Consider the following 19,430-nt stretch of genomic DNA (forward strand, 5'->3'; position numbering starts at 1 on the left):
CGAGAGACTGGAGAGATTGATAACTGAGTGAGGTCGAGGGCCTGAGTGTGAGTGATATTATGGGATAGGGTTGCACGCCGCAGCATGTTATATTGATTATGTTATGGGATCGGGTTGCACGCTGCAATAAGTTATATTGATTTGTGTCATGATTGACTTGATATAGCGCTTGGGCTGAAGGAGCTCCTTCGGAGTCTACACACACCCCAGTGAGCGCGGTTGATTATATTAAGGGCAGTATCTTCCCTAGACATGGATCTTGTCTGACGCACTTATATACCTGGGGATGGATCTTCCCCACAAGCTGGATTTGGCCTTACTTAGTACTGAGTAACTGATGGTCAATTGATATATATATATATATATATATATATATATATATATATATATCGGGATGGATCTTCCCTGGACTTTATTGGTCATATACAGTACTAAATGGTTGATCATGATGAATGGAAAGTGTGAGACAGCTAGATTCAGTACTTTGAGAGTGTGAGTACATGAGTTCATCTCTAAGGTACATGGCATTGACATGCACATATGACATACATGCATAGAGATGTATTTATTTCTCATGATGTATGGTATCACGTAATTCATGTCTTTCACACATATTGACATATATGCATAGTGATATATGTTACACTGCATCTAGAAAAAAATGGAACATCTTATTTAATGTTGAAAGGATTTTTGGGAAAAATTATTGTTTTCAAACTTATTCATATTTTCGACGATTTCGGTAAAGGATTTGGGTTTTCACTGATATATTTGAAAAGCGGAACTATTTTTTTGGAAACTTTGAATAAGCTGAGCATCTCATCTCTAAATTACTTCTTTTATTACTTGCTCTACATTGTTATGAATTGTTGTTGGCTATTGGTGTTGGACCCGACCTATGTTCCAGCTCGTCACCACTTTCAACCTAAGGTTAGGTTTGTTACTTATTGAGTACATGGGGTTGGTTGTACTCATACTACGCTTTTGCACCTTGCGTGCACATGTTGATGTTGCTGAGATCGACGAGAGTTGGATTTGAAGATGTACCTGCATTCTGGTCGTAGCTACCTCTTGTTCATGGTAACCTTAGATTCATAACAATCTGTTTATGTACATTTCGAACATATAATGTATTTATTTCATATCAACTTTGTAAACTCTAATTTTAGAAGCTCGTGATTTATACTACTGGTCCTTGGGAAATGTATTAGTTTGGGATATTTTCTTTTATTTAATTGTCTTATTAATTTCAATAGAATAGGTCAGTTGTTAATTGGGTTACCTAGCGGGTTGTGTTAGGTGTCATCACGACTAGTTGGATTTTTGGGTCGTGACATTTATGCCTATAAAAGGTTGTGTAAATGACAATGGAAAGACATACCAGAAGAAGTAAGAAAAATCATTCTTTCTATCTTTGTTTCTTATTTAGATTTTGATATATTGCTTTTATTTTACAATACGCTAAACTCTAATCAACTCCATAAACTCTAAGTTGTACTTATTCTCCTCCTCGGAACAAGTATGTTTTTTCTAAACTTATTATGGTATCGTTGTTGTGCATATTTTGCATGTAAACTTTGCCATGTGCTTTACTCTCTTGAAACTATGCTTGCTACTCTATCATATACATAGTACGATTACAACTATGATGACTTATACATATTTTATTAAGTGACTTCTCCTCTAATTTTCTTTACTTGATATCATATTGAATCTCACCAACTTACTTATATGTTTATTAAATTGATTATAATTATTGTTGTTTCACGTACAAAGTAGGATCACAAGCATGATAAAATAATACATTACAAAAGGAATCATGTGGTGGTCATTATAAATGTTAGAACAATATGGGTTCTCAAAATAATTCTTCAAGAGGATATCAATGCGGTATGAAAGGTTACTGGAAATATGAATGTCGTGCGCCTAAATATTTTGTCAGGCTTTATCAAAACTCCACCAAAATAAAAACCAATAATGTTAGAGCCTCCTATGCTAGTACCCTGGTGGAGTCGCACTTGACATTTCAAAATGATGCTGAGACATGGCCTTCAAACAAATATGATGATAATGCCAAGGCAAATCATATTTTTGAAGACCTCGATGATATTACTTATTTGGAAGTTGGAGACTTCTTTTGGGATCAAAACTGAAGTTTGTTCACTTTACTGGGGAATACAATTATGTTGTTGCTTTCATTTCCGTATTTTAATTGTCTTGTTCTTTCTTAGGTTGTTTTAATTTCCAAGTACCTTGAGTTATCTTATATTGTTATTTGTTTTTCGTATTTCTTATGATGTACTTTTGTTTTATGAAGAAAATAAAATTCTCCAGTCTTTAGTTGGATCCAAGATGAGTAATGAAAATATGTCTTCTGGATAGTGCTACAACTCACACATTACTAAGAGAAAAGAAATATTTATTTTAGTTTGTTATGAAAAAGACCTATGTGAATACAATATCAGGCAGTACAAAATTAATTAAGAGCTTTGGAAGAGCAACTTTATTACTATCTCATAGAACAATACTGGTTATAATTAAATAATGCTTTGTATTATAGTAAGTATCAAAGAAATTTGTTGAGTTTCAAAGTTATTCACCAAAATAGCTACCACATAGAGACTGCCAATGAAGGAAAGGCTGAATACATTTATATTACTACAATAAAAGCGGAAAAATATGTATACATGAAAAGTTATGTCACGACCCATACCGATGGACCGCAACAGGCACCCGATACCTTACTCAACCGAGTACCTATATAACGTATCTTTCCTATCATACTATCATAGATAAATGAGCCAGAGAGGTTATCGCGAGATAAGTAGAATAAAACATGGGGAAATACTCAACATTGGATGACATAACATGTAATCCAAACTTATACATATGACATACGGGACAATAAGGCCGACGTGATCAATTATATACTCAAAACATATGCCGACAAGGCCATACAAGAATCTGTATACATGACATCTATCTACAAGACTCTAAATATCATAAAGGTCGGGACAGAGCCCCGCCATACCAACCAGAGCACGTATTAATCATATTGACCAAATAAGCAACTCCGGAGCAAATGGAGCGCACCCACATCTTCCGCTGAGCTGATAGCCTACTTGGGGGACTCTTGACCTGTCTATCGGGACCTGCGGACATGAAATGCAATGTCCCTAGGAAAAAGGGACGTCAGTATGAATAATGTACCGACTATGTAAGGCACATAAACAAGTACATAAAAGACATGGAAGAAATATAGAGCATGACTCAACCTGTAAGTCTGAACAATTATGTAAATCATGAAATACTTATAGTGTCATGCATATGCGTATGGATGTCATGTCGTGCATAAGTACATGTGTTCATAGTATGATCAAGCCTCTGAAGGCATCTCATCATATCATCTCGGCCACTATGGGCAAAATCATCAACATATATCAGCTGATCAGGTGGTGGTGCGTATATAACGCCATAACCTTTTCCCATATCCCATATATATATATATACATACATACATATATATATATATATATATATATATATATATATATATACGCGTATATAATGCCATCTGGTCATGGGTCAATGCACATGTATAAATGCATGAAATGCATAAGAAATACATTAATAAGATTTTCTCGAAATACCATAAAAATCAATATGTCTTTCGGTTAAACTTTATGAAATACCTATTTTTCTGAGACCCATAGAAGATATAATAATAATTCATATGGGGAATCAAGAATATAGACACCCCTAGTATTTCTATGAATAGATTCATTTATGGAAATTATGCATTTGCTCGTTTCGTTTGTCGTATAGATCATGCCAAAAGGAAGAAGGGATAGCCTTAACATGCCTAAGCCGATCCTTCTAACACACACCAATCGCGACGAAACACGTAACAACGAGATCAAAATAGCGAACAATTCGTATGAAATACCCGACGCAATAACGTTGCTTTTTTGGAAAATGATCGTTATTGAAACTCTTTCCTTAAGAGATATGAAATATTATTAGAGAGAACGTTTCTTTTGGAGATAACATTAGAAAGAATGGTAAGAATCTTGGCTTGACTCTCTTAGAAATGATGTTATTATGTTCCTTTCTTAAGAAATTTGAAGCTAAGTTTGAATTAGGAATGTTATTTTTAATTATTAGGTGCGCCCCACATGTCTAGCTTAGTGTCACCTAATTTCTTCAAGTGTGACACCTTTACATCCCTTTCAAGAGTCATAGAATGAAAAGAGGGGTGCTTCCACGTTGGGAGGGGTAAGTCTTATCCCAAGATTATTAATTAATTACCCACTAATTTTAATTAACCTGTTAATTCTTTCATTAACCAATAATCCATGTAGTTAAGAATTATCTTAAATTATCCAAAATACTACTCACTTTTAATACACTTTATATACCCTACTACCGTGGTCATGAGGTACCTTGTATGGAATTAGTCCATAAATACCGGGTATTATAGCTCGGACCGTATTCTATCTCATATTGACAAACTTTGACAAAACTCACTTTCTTTGATTCATTTACCCTTTAGCCTTACTTTGATTCATTTACCCTTTAACCTTCACGGCACTTACTTATCGCTTGTTATAAGTAGCATAAATGCTTATAACCTCAAGATGATCTCATCCCGAGTCTACGCCGATTAACTTATGATGAAACTTTTACGTACGATAACACGAGATGTAATAGTAATACTTGTAATCCCAAAATAAATCTCATTCCCCAACTTTCGTCAATTTACTTATTGCGTACTTTTACGTACAAAAATGTGGGGTGTAACATCATTCCCCCCTTCGGAACATTCATCCTCGAATGTTGGCTGATGCACTTGTCATTCTGATAAACCACAGCTCTTGCGAATACTTTAGAACTCCTCTTGCCATTTAGGCAACTATTTTGTGAATGAATCCCAAAGGCCATGGCATTACCCCATTTAGGCCTCTTTCTCGCACATTGACTTGTAGTCAGAATCCTTCCAATCTCGTAACTGTTGATACCTTTTATCATGCAGCTTGTACGACTCTAACCTTGTAAGTGTGCCTATGCGACTCGTCCTTCCCTTTCCTCAATTTTTAGCCAATCTCTAGGCCTCACTTTATATACAGAGCTTGACAAGATGTCCCTCTGGGCATCTATAGGTATACTGAAGTTCTTCATTTGGTACTTTTGTTGAATTAGGAATATTGGTATATCTTGTTTCATAGACCCAGTTATCTATCCATATGACTTTACTACGGCTAGATAGGCCGTACTATACTGTAAATCTTACTTCGATTTATCGCTGCTGAGGTTTGTTACCAAACTTCAGGTTACTTTCGTTGTTTATCCTATATGTATGAATTTGAGTCCTTTAACACTTCTTCATTACTGTTCATCTTAAGACTGATGGCCTAATCTTATCTCGTACCTTACAACTTTTACCTATCCATTGTTGATTCACCTTAATGTTGATCTACATCCTTCCATTGATGACCTGAAACTTCTTACGTAATATATTACCACTAGGGCTTACGTTGCATCGTGGAACATTTGAAGTAATTTTCCCGATCCACTTTAATGGCAATATTATACTTCAGTAATCGTATTTTATAGCATCCCAATGCAATTCACCTTACATGGATATTTTAATTCCGTACAATTCATAAAAGCCTCTTTAAATCATTACTCAATCGAAGGCCCAAACGTCATCCTTTATCTATCACAATTATACCCTTATTATACTGCCAGGGCAACATTCCATCTTTTCTAAACGCTATTAGTCTGAGGCTCTTTTGAGTTCATTCAAGTTATACTGAACTTTTCATAACATAAAGAAACCAGTAGCTTTCTTGTTTTCATGGGCTTAATCTTGAGGACTTATCCATTTTCGTCATCTTTTCACTTGCCCTTTTCTTATCCTTACTCATATCTTCTAAAAACTTTATCGCTTTGCGACCTACACATATCTATTTATTATTTGCCACCTTCTTTCAACTTGCTTGCACCATAGATTTCCTTGTGTTATTCTGGAACATCAAACGAGACGTCACATCGTCTCTAACTATCCTTTATTCTCTTATATAGACCTCTTGATACTTAGAAACAATAGGTTGGAAGATCTGACACTGACGATGTTGTATCATTCCTGTAATCCCAGTGCTTCTAGCCTTTTGTTCGAAGTATGGACAATTCAACCTTCTACATTTGAGTATCTCGTATATTGTTCACATTTACCTTATTTACCTTAAAATCTTACATCACATCTTCTATCTCTTTCATGACCTCCCTTCCATATAGGTATAGTTCACATCCACAACTCGAAGCTCTTATTATAATACTTGCACCTCTGGTGCATACACAATCCGATGGGAGCTTCGTACTGACTTCTTATGAGGTTGGTACTATTTTGACTGTCTTTATCGTAGAGTCGTTATAGAATATGGCTGTTGTATTATCTCTCCTGTATCTCTGATATTAAGAGTGGCCCTTCCATGTTCTCAATCACGATTTCTATCATTTTTTGTGTCCAACAATCAGGCTTTTATTTACTTGGCTAACGTAACTCTTTAGTTTCCACTTCCCTCTGATCAACTTTTATGTAGGTTTAAGCTATCTTTTGATTTGCGGCTCATGGTATTAAGTATTACTTTAGCCTTTGATGGACGCTATGGAATATCCGTGATACCATTATCTAATAATTCAATTTTTGGTTTATAATTTGGACTTAACTATTTCCTTTTAGCTCATACCGGAGTCTTATAGGACTGTATGACTACCAAATATATGCTACATGGATAATACTCCGAAATCTTAAGTGTGTTCATAACGTAACTAATTCAGGATCATTGATCGAATAATTCCTTATGTTCCTTCTCCGCGTTCTTTTAAACGTAAGCTATTACTTTCCCTGGTCTTTTTGTCACCTTGTTGCATACCGAAATTTTCGTGCAACTTTATATGATCTCGAGTATTGCTTTTTATCTTACTTCTTGTTCATTAGCTACGGTAGGTGCCACTTTCTTATGCAGTGCATACAATATTGTTATGAGACTGTTGTTACAAGACCATTTCCTTTTTAGGTCATTGTGCTTAGGTTGCAAACTTCTTCCTTATTTTCTCAACTAGTCTTTCATTGTAATACTTAGGGAGGACCCTCTGACTCTTGTAAAGCTATGAGCTTATTACGGACCTTTTGATGTCCTTCCTTGAATATAATTATTCGTAGTTACTTGCCTCCATGCCTTTGTGCTTATAGGGTTGCTTCTAAACTGATATTTTGACTATCTTCCCAGTGGCACTCTATTTTATTCCTGCAACATTCATATGGTACCTTTAAATATCCCGACTCCTATCTGAATATATCTCAAGTATCATAATGACAATACTGCGAGGCTGAATTCTCCATGTTGGGGTTCATTATGTTTACCTTGCATTGTCTGATGATGTGTCTGTAACCTCTTGTCTAGCCATAACTAGGCTCTTCTTGAATCAACGACTAAATACTCGTTGACCCATTATAACATCAATATTCCGTGTAATCTTTCTTGGGTTATTTCCTTTATCTTAAATTATCTCTTGCACTGGCTCCTTATTTATCAATAACATCCCGGGCAGGAACCCTTACTTCCTTTCCCTGACGTTGTGCTTGCATACTGTTCTAGAATCGTAGCGTATATGTGGGATTCAGATGAGTGCAATCTCATTCCTTTCATTTTTATCGCATTCTTCCTTTACCATTTCGTAGTTAATAGAACCACTTAATTCTGACTTAATGTCACATCACTCCATATTCCCACCTATAGGGGAGTACTAAGAGTTGGAGCCACGAGGATCTACCTATATATGTTTTACCTTTTCATCTTTGGTGATTTTTCACATCATCGATGACCTTTACTTGCCTCGGTAATCATTCTATACTAAGGATAACAAAATTCCTTACTCGCGATGGTGACACTTAGTGTAACTGACACATACAGTCTCTTAAGCTTAACTTTGCTCACATTGCTTGCTTTAGGGTAGCGTCTTCCTGAACGACCATTCTCTAAATTTCTCATGAATCTTCCTCTGTTGTCCATTTTATTATCGCCGAAATGCAATATGAAATTCTCAAGATGCTGACTATTATCAAATCACTCAGTCCCTAATTCATGTTTAGTTTATCCTGTTCACGAGCCCATGCTGATATTTATTTCTCTATGGTCTAGCTTTTCCTTTTGGTAGTCGCGTTAGAGCCCATACCTCTCGTCTTTTCCTTCTCTTGCCTATAGACTCTATAATATTGTCTTTTTTTGGATCTACCATTGTCATCCATGTACCATATCTTACTGATAATGCTTCATTAACTCTCTTCTTATTTCCCTGCTAACATTTATGTCTATCACTTTATTTTGAAAATTCCAACAAGAAATTATTTTACTTTTAGCTCCCTTTGCTTCATCCACTGGCTCTTCGGGTTGCCTAACATTTTCTCCCTACTTGGGACGGGAGCTATGCTAACGTAATATTTATCCCTTCAAGGCTTGCAATGCCTATCTTTATAGTACTCATATCTAGCTATACATTTTTAGAGTGTACCATCTGGGTGTCTCACAAGGAGATCTATTAGCACATTTGTAATATCCTTCAGAAATGTCAACTAACGCAAACAGTCCATCCACCATTTGGGTTACTCTAACCCCAGTCGGATCCTGATATCCCGTCCTTCTCTTAAACCATATCTGTTAGCTCCCATAGTGCATAATCGAGATGGGTATGGCCAATTGTACATACATCTGTTATTGTTGAAGGTAACTAAAAAATGCTTATACTTCTCTGCTTGAATTATAGATAATGTTCATCTTTACTAACTAAGTATCTCGTACCCTTCTTTACCTTGCTTCTTTTACTTGTTGAAAACTTGTACCCTCTGATTCTTTCATTGCTTTTATCCTAGTGGATAGGCATTCTTGCCTTAAAGATCCTTATCAAGAAACTTGCACATCTTAGTATACACATGATCTGTTGAATACCTCATCTTTATCCATCATAAGCATGATGCAAAAATCGAGTTCCTTACAACTTTTACCCATCCATTATTGATTCACCTTAATGTTTATCTACATCCTTCCATTGATGACTTGAAACTTCTTACGTAATATATTACCACTAGAGCTTACGTTGCATCGTGGAACATTTGAAGTGATTTTACCGATCCATTTTAGGGGCGATATTGTACTTTAGTAATCGTATTTTATAGCATCCCAATGTGATTCATCTTACGTGTGTATTTTAATTCCGTGCAATCCATAAAATCCTCTTCAAATCATTACTCAATCAAATGCCCAAATGTCATCCTTTATCTATCACAATTACACCCTTATTATACTACCAAGGAAGCATTCCATATCTTATAAACGCTATTAGTCTCAGACTCCTTTGAGTTCATTAAGGTTATACTGAACTTCTCATAGCATAGAGAAACTAGTAGCTTTCTTATTTTCATGGGCTTAATCTTGAGGACTTATCCATTTTCGTCACCTTCTCACCTGCCATTTTCTTATCTTTACTCATATCTTCTAAAAACTTTATCGCTTTACCCAACTTTAGCTTGCGACCTACACATATCTATTTATTATTCGCCACCTTCGTTCAACTTGCTTGCACCATAGATTTTCTTGTGTTATTCTGGAACATCAAATGAGACGTCACATCGTCTCTAACTTTCCTTTATTCTCTTATCTAGACCTTTTTCGATACTTAGAAACCATAGGTTGGAATATCTGCCACTGACGACGTTGTATCATTCTTGTAATCCCAGCGCTTTTAGCCTTTTGTCCGAAGTATGGACAATTCACAACCTTCTGTATTTGAGTATCTCGTACATTGTTCCCCTTTACCATACTTACCTTAAAATCTTGCATCACATTTTCTATCTCATTCATGACCTCTCTTCCACATAGGTATAGTTCACATCCACAACTCGAAGCTCTTATTATAATACTTACACCTCTGGTGCATACACAATCCGGTGGGTGCTTTGTACTGACTTCTTACGAGAGTGGTACTAATCTGATTGGCTTTATCATAGAGTCGTAATAGAATATGGCTATTGTACTATCTCTCCTGTATCTCTGATATTAAGAGTGGTCTTGCCATGTTCTCAATCACGATTTCTATCATTTTTGGGTCCAACAATCAGGCTCCTAATTTACTTTGCTAACGTAACTCTTTAGTTTCCTCTTCCCTCTAATCAACCTTTATGTAGGCTTAAGCTATCTTTCGATATACGGCTCATGGTATTAGTTATTACTTTAGCCTTTGATGGACGCTATGGAATATCCGTGATAACATCATCTAACAATTCAATTTTTGGTTTATGATTTGGACTCAACTCTTTCCTTTTAGCTTATACCGGAGTCTTATAGGGATGTATGATTGTCAACATATATGCTACATGGATAATACTCCGAAATCTTAAGTGCGTTGATAACGTAACTAATTCAGGATCATTTATCGAATAATTCCTTCTGTTCCTTCTCCACTCTCTTTTAAACATAAGCTATTACTTTCCCTGGTCTCTATGCCTCCTTGTTGCGTGCCTACTTAGCTTATCTTAGTTACCACACATGCCGAAATTTTCGTGTAACCTCATATTATCTCGCATATTGCTTTTGATCTTACTTCTTGTTCATTAGCTACGGTAGGTGCCACTTTCTTATGCAGTGCATACAATATTGTTGTGAGACTGTTGTTACAAGACCATTTCCTTTTTAGGTCATTGTGCTTAGGTTGCAAACTTCTTCCTTATTTTCTCAACTAGTCTTTCATTGTAATACTTAAGGAGGACCCTCTGACTCTTGTAAAGCTATGAGCTTATTACGGACCTTTTGATGTCCTTCCTTGAATATAATTATTCGTAGTTACTTGCCTCCATGCCTTTGTGCTTATAGGGTTGCTTCTAAACTGATATTTTGACTGTCTTCCCAGTGGCACTCTATTTTATTCCTGTAACATTCATATGGTACCTTTAAATATCCCGACTCCTATCTGAATATATCTCAAGTATCATAATGACATTACTGCGAGGCTGAATTCTCCATGTTGGGGTTCACTATGTTTACCTTACATGATCTACTAATGTGTATGTAACCTCTTGTCTAGCCATAACTAGGCTCTTCTTGAATCAACTACTAACTACTCGTGGACCCATTATTACATCAATATTCCGTGTAATCTTTCTTGGGTTATTTCCTTTGTCTTAACTTATCTCTCGCATTGGCTCCTTATTTATCAATAACATCCCGGGAAGGAACCCTCACTTCCTTTCCTTGACGTTGTGCTTGCATATTGTTCTAGAATCGTAGCGTATATATGGGATTCGGATGAGTGCAATCTCATTCCTTTCTCATTTTTATCGCATGCTTCCTTTACCATTTCATAGTTACTAGAACCACTTAATTCTGACTTAATACCACATCACTCCATATCCCCCCCTTAGAGGAGTACTAAGAGTTGGAGCCACGACGATCTACCTATATATGTTTTACCTTTTCATCATCGATGACCTTTACTCGCCTCGGTAATCCTTCTATACCAAGGATAACAAAATTCCTTACTCGCGATGGTGACACTTAGTGTAACTGACACATACAGTCCCTTAAGCTTAATTCTGATCACATTTCTTACTTTAGGATAGCGTATTCTTGAATGACCATTCTCTATTTTTCTCATGAATCTTCCTCCGTTGTCCATTTTATTATCGTCGGAATGCAATATGAAATTCTCAAGATGTTGACTATTATCAAATCACTTAGTCCCTAATTCATGTTTAGTTTATCCTGTTCACCAGCCCATACTAATTTTTATTTCTCTATGGTCTAGCTTTTCCTTCTGGTAGTCGCATTGGAGTCACGAACTTATTTCTCGAAATAAGGATATGACTTTATGGCCTATATTCTTTTGTTGTCTAGAGTCCTGTCACCTCTCGTTTTTTCCTTCTCTTGCCTATAGACTCTGTAATATTGTCTTTTTTTATCTACCATTGTCATCCATGTACCAAATCTTACTCATAATGCTTTATTAACTCTCTTATTATTTCCCTGCTAACATTTATGTCTATCACTTTATTTTGAAAATTCCAACAAGAAATTCTTTTACTTTTAGCTCCCTTTACTTCATCCACTGGCTCTTCGGGTTGCCTAACATTTTTCTCCCTACTTGGGACGGGTGCCATGCTAAGGTAATATTTATCCTTTCAAGGCTTGCAATGCCTATCTTTGTAGTACTCATATCTAGCTATACTATTTTAGAGTGCACCATCTGTGTGTCTCACAAGGAGATCTATTAGCACATTTATAATATCCTTGGGAAATGTTAACTAACGCAAACAATCCATCCACCATTTGGGTTACTCTAACCCCGACCGGATCCTGATATCCCGTCCTTCTCTTAAACCATATCTGTTAGATCCCATAATGCATAACCGAGATGGGTGTGGCCGATTATACATACATCTGTTATTGTTGAAGGTAACTCAAAAATGCTTATACTTCTCTTCTTGAATTATAGATAATGTTCATCTCTACTAACTAAGTACCTCGCACCCCTCTTCACCTTGCTTCTTTTACTCATTGAAACTTGTACCCTCTGATTCTTTCATTGCTTTCACCCTAGTGGATTTCACATTCTTGCCTTAAAGATCCTTATCAAGAAGCTTGCACATCTTAGTATATACATGATCTGCTGAATACCTCATCTTTATCCATCATAAGCATGATGCAAAAATTGAGTTCCTCTGACTCAACTCTTCCACATCTATATCTCTTACCAATCGTCTTTTTGGATGTAGGCATCGTCGTATTATGAATAAGATAGAGTTTAGACAATTGAGTTCTTACAACTGGGCCACACGATCTAGAGTAAGAAGAAAAGGTGACAGTCCTAAATGCCCTGTAGCCTCGTGCTTATAAGTATGGTGCACAACACACCCATAAACAAGACTCTACTAGAGACAGCTTGTAAACTCCCTAGGATAGAACTGCTCTGATACCACTTCTGTCACGACCCACATCAATGGACCGCAACGAGCACCCGGTACCTTACTCAACTGAGTACCTACATAACGTATCTTTCGTATCATACTATCGTAGATAAATGAGCTAGAGAGGCTATCGTGAGATAATTATAATAAAACATGGGGAAATACTCGACATTGGATGACCCAACATGTAATCCAAACTTATATATATATATATATATATATATATGACATACGGGCCAATAAGGCCGACATGATCCTTTATATACTCAAAACATAGGTCGACTAGGCCATACAAGAATCTATATACATGACATCTCTCTACAAGCCTCTAAGAATACATAATATCATAAAGGTCAGGACAGAGCCCCGCCATACCAATTAGTGCACATACAATCACACCGACCAAATAAGCAACTCCGGAGCAAATGGAGCACACCCACATCTTCCGCTGAGTTGATAGCCTACTTGGAGGACTCTCGACCTGTCTATAGGGACCTGTAGGCATGAAACGCAATGTCCCTAGGCAAAAGAAACATCAGTGCGAATAATGTACCGAGTATGTAAGGCACATAAACAAGTACATACAAACATGGACGAAATATAGAGTACATGGCTCAACCTGTAAGTGTGGACAATTATGTAAATTATGAACTACTTATAGTGTCATGCATATGCGTATGGATGTCATGTCGTGCATAAGTATATGTGTTCATAATACGATCAAGTCTCTGAGGGCATACCATCATATCATCTCGGCCACTGTGGGCAAAATCATCAACGTATACTAGCTGATCAGGTAGTGATGCGTATATAACGCCGTAACCTTTTCTCATATCCCATATATATATACATACATATACGCGTATATAATGCCATCTGGTCATGGGTCAATGCATATGCATAAATACATGAAATGCATAGGAAATACAATAATAAGATTTTCTCAGAATGCCATAAAATCAATATGTCTTATGAAATACGTATTTTTCTGAGACCACTGAACAAAAGATATAATAATAATTTACATGGTGAATCAAGAATATAGACAACCTTAGTATTTCTATGAATAGATTCATTTATGGAAATTGTGCATTTGCTCGTTTTGTTTGCCGTATAGATCATGCCAAAAGGAAGAAGGGATAGCCTTAACATACCTGAGCCGATCCTCTAGACAATACTTCTAACACACGTCAATCACGACGAAATATGTAACAACGAGATCGAAATAGGGAACAATTCGTATGAAATACCCGATACAATAATGTTTTTTTTTTTTGGAAAATGATCTTTGTTGAAACTCTTTTCTTAAGAGATAGGAAATATCATTAGAAAGAACATTTCTTTTGGAGATAACATTAGAAAGAATTGTAAGAATCTTGGCTAGACTCTCTTAGAAAGGACATTATTATGTTCCTTTCTTAAGAGATTTGAAGCTAAGTTTGAATTAGGAATGTTATTTTTAATTATTAGGTGGGCCCCACATGTCTAGCTTAGTGTCACCTAATTTCTTCAGGTATGACACCTTTACATCCCTTTCAAGAGTCATAAAATGAAAAGGGGGGTGCTGCCACGTTGGGAGGGGTAAGTCTTATCCCAAAATTATTAATTAATTACCCACTAATTTTAATTAATCTTGTTAATTCTCCCATTAACCAATAATCCATGTAGTTAAGAATTATCTCAAATTCACCAAAATACTACTCACTTTTAATACACTTTATGTACCCTACTACCGTAGTCATGGGGTACCTTGTATGGAATAAGTCCATAAATACCGGGTATTATTGCTCGGACCGTATTCTATCCTGTATTGACAAACTTCGACGAAACTCACTTTCTTTGATTCATTTACCCTTTAACCTTCACGACATTTATCGCTTGTTATAAGTAGCATAAATGCTTATAGCCTCAAGATAATCTCATCCCGAGTCTACGTCGATTAACTTACGACGAAACTTTTACGTACGATAACACGAGATGTAACAGTAATACTTATAATCCTAAAATAAATCTCATTCCTGAACTTTCGTCACTTTACTTATGGCGTACTTTCACATACGAAAATGTGGGGTGTAACAAGTTACCTGCACTTTCCTCTGGATTGTACCACACAAGTATTAGCATGGTTGAATCGTATGTCGTAGTAACACAAGAAGTTTACTGCTTCTAATGATTTTATCATTTGGATGACCGGTTGGGTCGTCACGGTTCTAATATGATGCACAAAATAATTGAGAATTCACACGGGCACACACTAAAGAATCAGAAAATTCTTCAATCTAAAAAATTCTTTTGTGCTGCTTGTTCTCAAGGAAAATTGGTAATTAGACCATCATCAGCTAAGGTTGGGATTGAATCCCTTGTATTTTTCGAACGTATACAGGAAGATATATGTGTGCACATACACCCTTCATGTGGACCATTCAAGTATGATATAATTTTGATAGATGCGTTTACAAGATGGCCACATATGTCTTGTTATAAACTCGCAATATGGCATTTGCGAGATTATTGGCTCAAATAATAAGGTTAAGAACACAATTTTCATATTATGAAATTAAGACAATTTGTCTTGATAATGCTCGTGAGTTTACATCCCAGGCTTTATTGACTATTATATATCAACTAGGACAATAATTGGGCATTCATTTGCTCATATTCATGCTCAAGATGGTCTAACAGAATCATTGATCAAACGTCTCCAATTGATTGATAGACCAATGATTACAAGAACAAAATTTCCCACTTCACTATGGTGTCATGCTATTTTGCATGCAATAACACTTGTGTAGATAAGGCCCATAAGTTATTATAAAGCCTCCCCATTACAATTGACTTTTGGTCACGAGACAAATATTTCTCGTCTTAAAATTTTTGGTTGTACGGTATATGTTTCAATTGCTCCACCACAACGCATAAAGATGGGTACCCAAAAAATATTGGGGATATATGTTGGGTATAAATTTCCTTCTATTATAAAATATTTGAAACCTATGACTGGAGATTTATTTACAACAAGATTTGATGATTAGCATTTTGATGAATCAGTATACCCAATATTAGGGGGAGAAAATAAGCAGCTAAAAAAGGAGATTGATTGGAATGTATTATCACTATTTCATTTGGATCCCCGAACAAATCAATGTGAACAAGAGGTTCTAAAAATAATTTATTTGCAAAATATTACAAATCAGTTGCCAGATGCATTCACTGACCTACCAAGGGCAACTAAGTCACATATTTCAGCTGCTAATGCTCCAATTCGAATTAATATCCCAATAGGACAATCAATTAGTGCAAGTGAGTCAAAGCCACGCTTGAAACGTGATAGACCAATACATTCTAAAGATAAAAATTCTCAAAGAAGGAAATGAGCAAATGATCAAGGTAATCATGATACGGAGGTAGTGGCTCAATAAGAGCCCCGAGTCATAATAAATTATAAAACCTCAAGCAAGGTCTATGTACCTAAAAATAATAAGAATGAAGATATCTCAATAAGTTATGTCTCTACTAAAAAAATGTGAAACCGAAATAATATTGTTGTTGACAATATTTTTGCGTATAATGTTGCAGTTAAAATAATGCAACAATATAAGGATCTTGAACCAAAATTTATCGATAAATGTAAACAGAAAAATGATTGGCCAAAATAGAAAGATGTTGTCTAGGTACAATTAACTTCACTTAAAAATGTGAAGTCTTCGGACCTATAGTTCGAACACCTGAAGGTATAAAACCAGTAGGGCACACATGGATTTTTGTGCGAAACAAAATGAAAAAAATAAAGTCGTTAGATATAAGTGCGATATGTGGCACACATGTTTTCACAAAGGCCTGACATTGATTATATGGAGACATATTTTCCTCTGATAAATGCTATCACCTTCAAGTATCTTATAAATATGCAGTGCATGAAAAGCTTAACATGCGTCTAATAGATGTTGTCGCATCCTATTTGTATGGCTCATTAGATAAAGAATTTTTTATGAAAATCCCTGAAAGATTTAAAGTGCTTGAAGAATATAAAAGTTTTCAAGAAACTTGTTCAAATGAGCTTCAGAATCCTTATACGGATTCAAAAGATCAGAGTACATATGGTATAATCACCTAAGTGATTACATGTTGAAAGAAGGGTACAAGAATGATCCAATTTGTCATTGTGTGTTTATAAAAAGGCCTGGATCTGAATTTGTTATAATCGTTGTATATGTAGACGATTTAAATATCATTGGAAATTTTGGGGAGCTTCCAAAAGCAGTAGACCGTTTGAAGAAAAAATTTGAAATGAAAGATCTTGAAAAGACAAGATTTTGTCTTGGTCTACAAATTGAGTATATGAAAGATGGAATTTTATCCATCAATCAACATACACCAAAAAGATCTTAAAGCGATTCTATATGGATAAAGCACATCTATTGAGTATCCCGATGGTTGTGAGATCACTTGATATAAATAAAGATCCATTTCGACCTCATAAAAATGATGAAGAGCTTTTTGGTGCTGAAATACCATATCTTAGTGCAATTGGGACACTAATGTATCTTGCCAATAATTCTCGACTAGATATAGCTTTCCCATTAAGCTTGTTAGCAAGATTTAGTTCTTCCCCAACACAAAGACACTATAATGGTATTAGGCATATATTCAGATACCTCTAAGGGACTATTGATATATGTTTATTTTATTCAAATGAATCCAAGTCATCATTGATTGATTATGCAGATGTAGAATATTTGTCTGATCCACATAAAGGTCGATCTTAGATAGGCTATTTAATTTACAAGTGGAGGTACAACCATATCATGGCGTTCAACGAACCAAAGTATGATTGTTACTTCTTCAAATCATGCTAAGATAATAGTCATTCACGAAGCAAGTCGAGAATGCGTTTGGTTAAGATCAATAACCCAACACATTCAGGAAATATGTGGTCTTTCTTCGAAAGGGAATATTCCAACAACATTATACGAAGACAATGCTGCATACATATCTCAATTGAAAAGAGGATACATCAAAGGAGATAGAACAAAATACATTTCACCGGAATTATTTTTCACGCATGATATTCAAAAGAATGATGAAATAGATGTTTAACAAGTTTGTTTAAGTGATAATTTGGCGGATTTATTCACTAAGGCATTACCAACCTCAATATTTGAGAAGCTGATGTACAAGATTGAAATGCTTCATCTTCGAGATATTAAGCTATATTTTCATCAGGGGGAGTAACTACATGCTACACTCTTTCTTCTTAACCAAGATTTTGACCCACTGAGTTTTCCTGGTAAGGTTTTTAATGAGACAACAAGAAATGTATATTATAAATAACTATGTACTTCCCAACTGATTTTTCCTAGTAAGTTCTTAATGAGGAATATTATTTTTACATGGACATCCCAGGGGAAATGTTATGAATAGTTTGTAGATATGGATGCCCATATGTGTAAATAGCTTATGGATGGATTCTCATACTTTATGTCCATCTCATGCACTATTTTACAATAGTAAGTCTTCACATTTTATGCCTATAAAAGGTTGTACAAATATGACGACACAACCAATCGTCTCATGAGTTACCGCTTCGATTCCCCTATTTCTACTTCTTATTGCTTTGTCTATCGGTTCTATATGTGATCCGGTTAGTTGGCTCGGGTTCAGAAATGTTTTGAGAAGGTTTGAGACACTTAGTCTCTTTTGAGGAAACTTAAGTTGGAAAAGTCAATTGGATGTTGACTTATGTGTTATAGGGCTCGAATGTGAGTTCCGATGGTTCGTACAACTCTGGGAGGTGATTTGAGACTTAGGAGCGTGATCAGAATGGGTTTTGGAGGTCCGGAGTAGATTTAGGCTTGAATTGGCGAAATTGAATTTTTGGCGTTTTCATATTGATATGTGAGATTTTTATATAGGGGTCGGAATGGAATTCCGAGAGTTGCAGCAGTTCCCTTGTGTCATTTGGGATGTGCGTGCGAAATTTCAGGTCATTCAGACGTGGTTTTTTTTTTTTTTAATTATCAAAAGCGTAATTCGGAAGATTTTGGAAACTTAGTCTTGAATCCGATGTGTTTAGGTTGATTCGATGTTGTTTGAGGTGTTTTGAAGAATGGTATAAGTTTGAATAAGGTTTTGGGATATGTTTGTATTTTTGGTTGAGGTACCGGGGGCCTTGGGGGTGATTTTGGATGATTGACGGAGAAGTTTGGAATTTTGGTGAAGCTGCAGATTATCTGCTTCTGTTGTTTCTGCACCTGCGGATTGGGGACTGCAGGTGCGATGCCGTAGATGCGATGAAAAGGACCGCAGAAGCGAAAAGGGCCTAGGAAGGCTAGGGCCGCAGAAGCGGTTGAGAAGCCGCATATGCGATAACGCAGGTGCAGGGAAAAGGATCGCAGAAGCGGAAAATGGTCGT

Source organism: Nicotiana sylvestris, chromosome 6 (assembly GCF_000393655.2).
Source record: "Nicotiana sylvestris chromosome 6, ASM39365v2, whole genome shotgun sequence".
NCBI classification, from domain to species: Eukaryota; Viridiplantae; Streptophyta; class Magnoliopsida; order Solanales; family Solanaceae; genus Nicotiana; species Nicotiana sylvestris.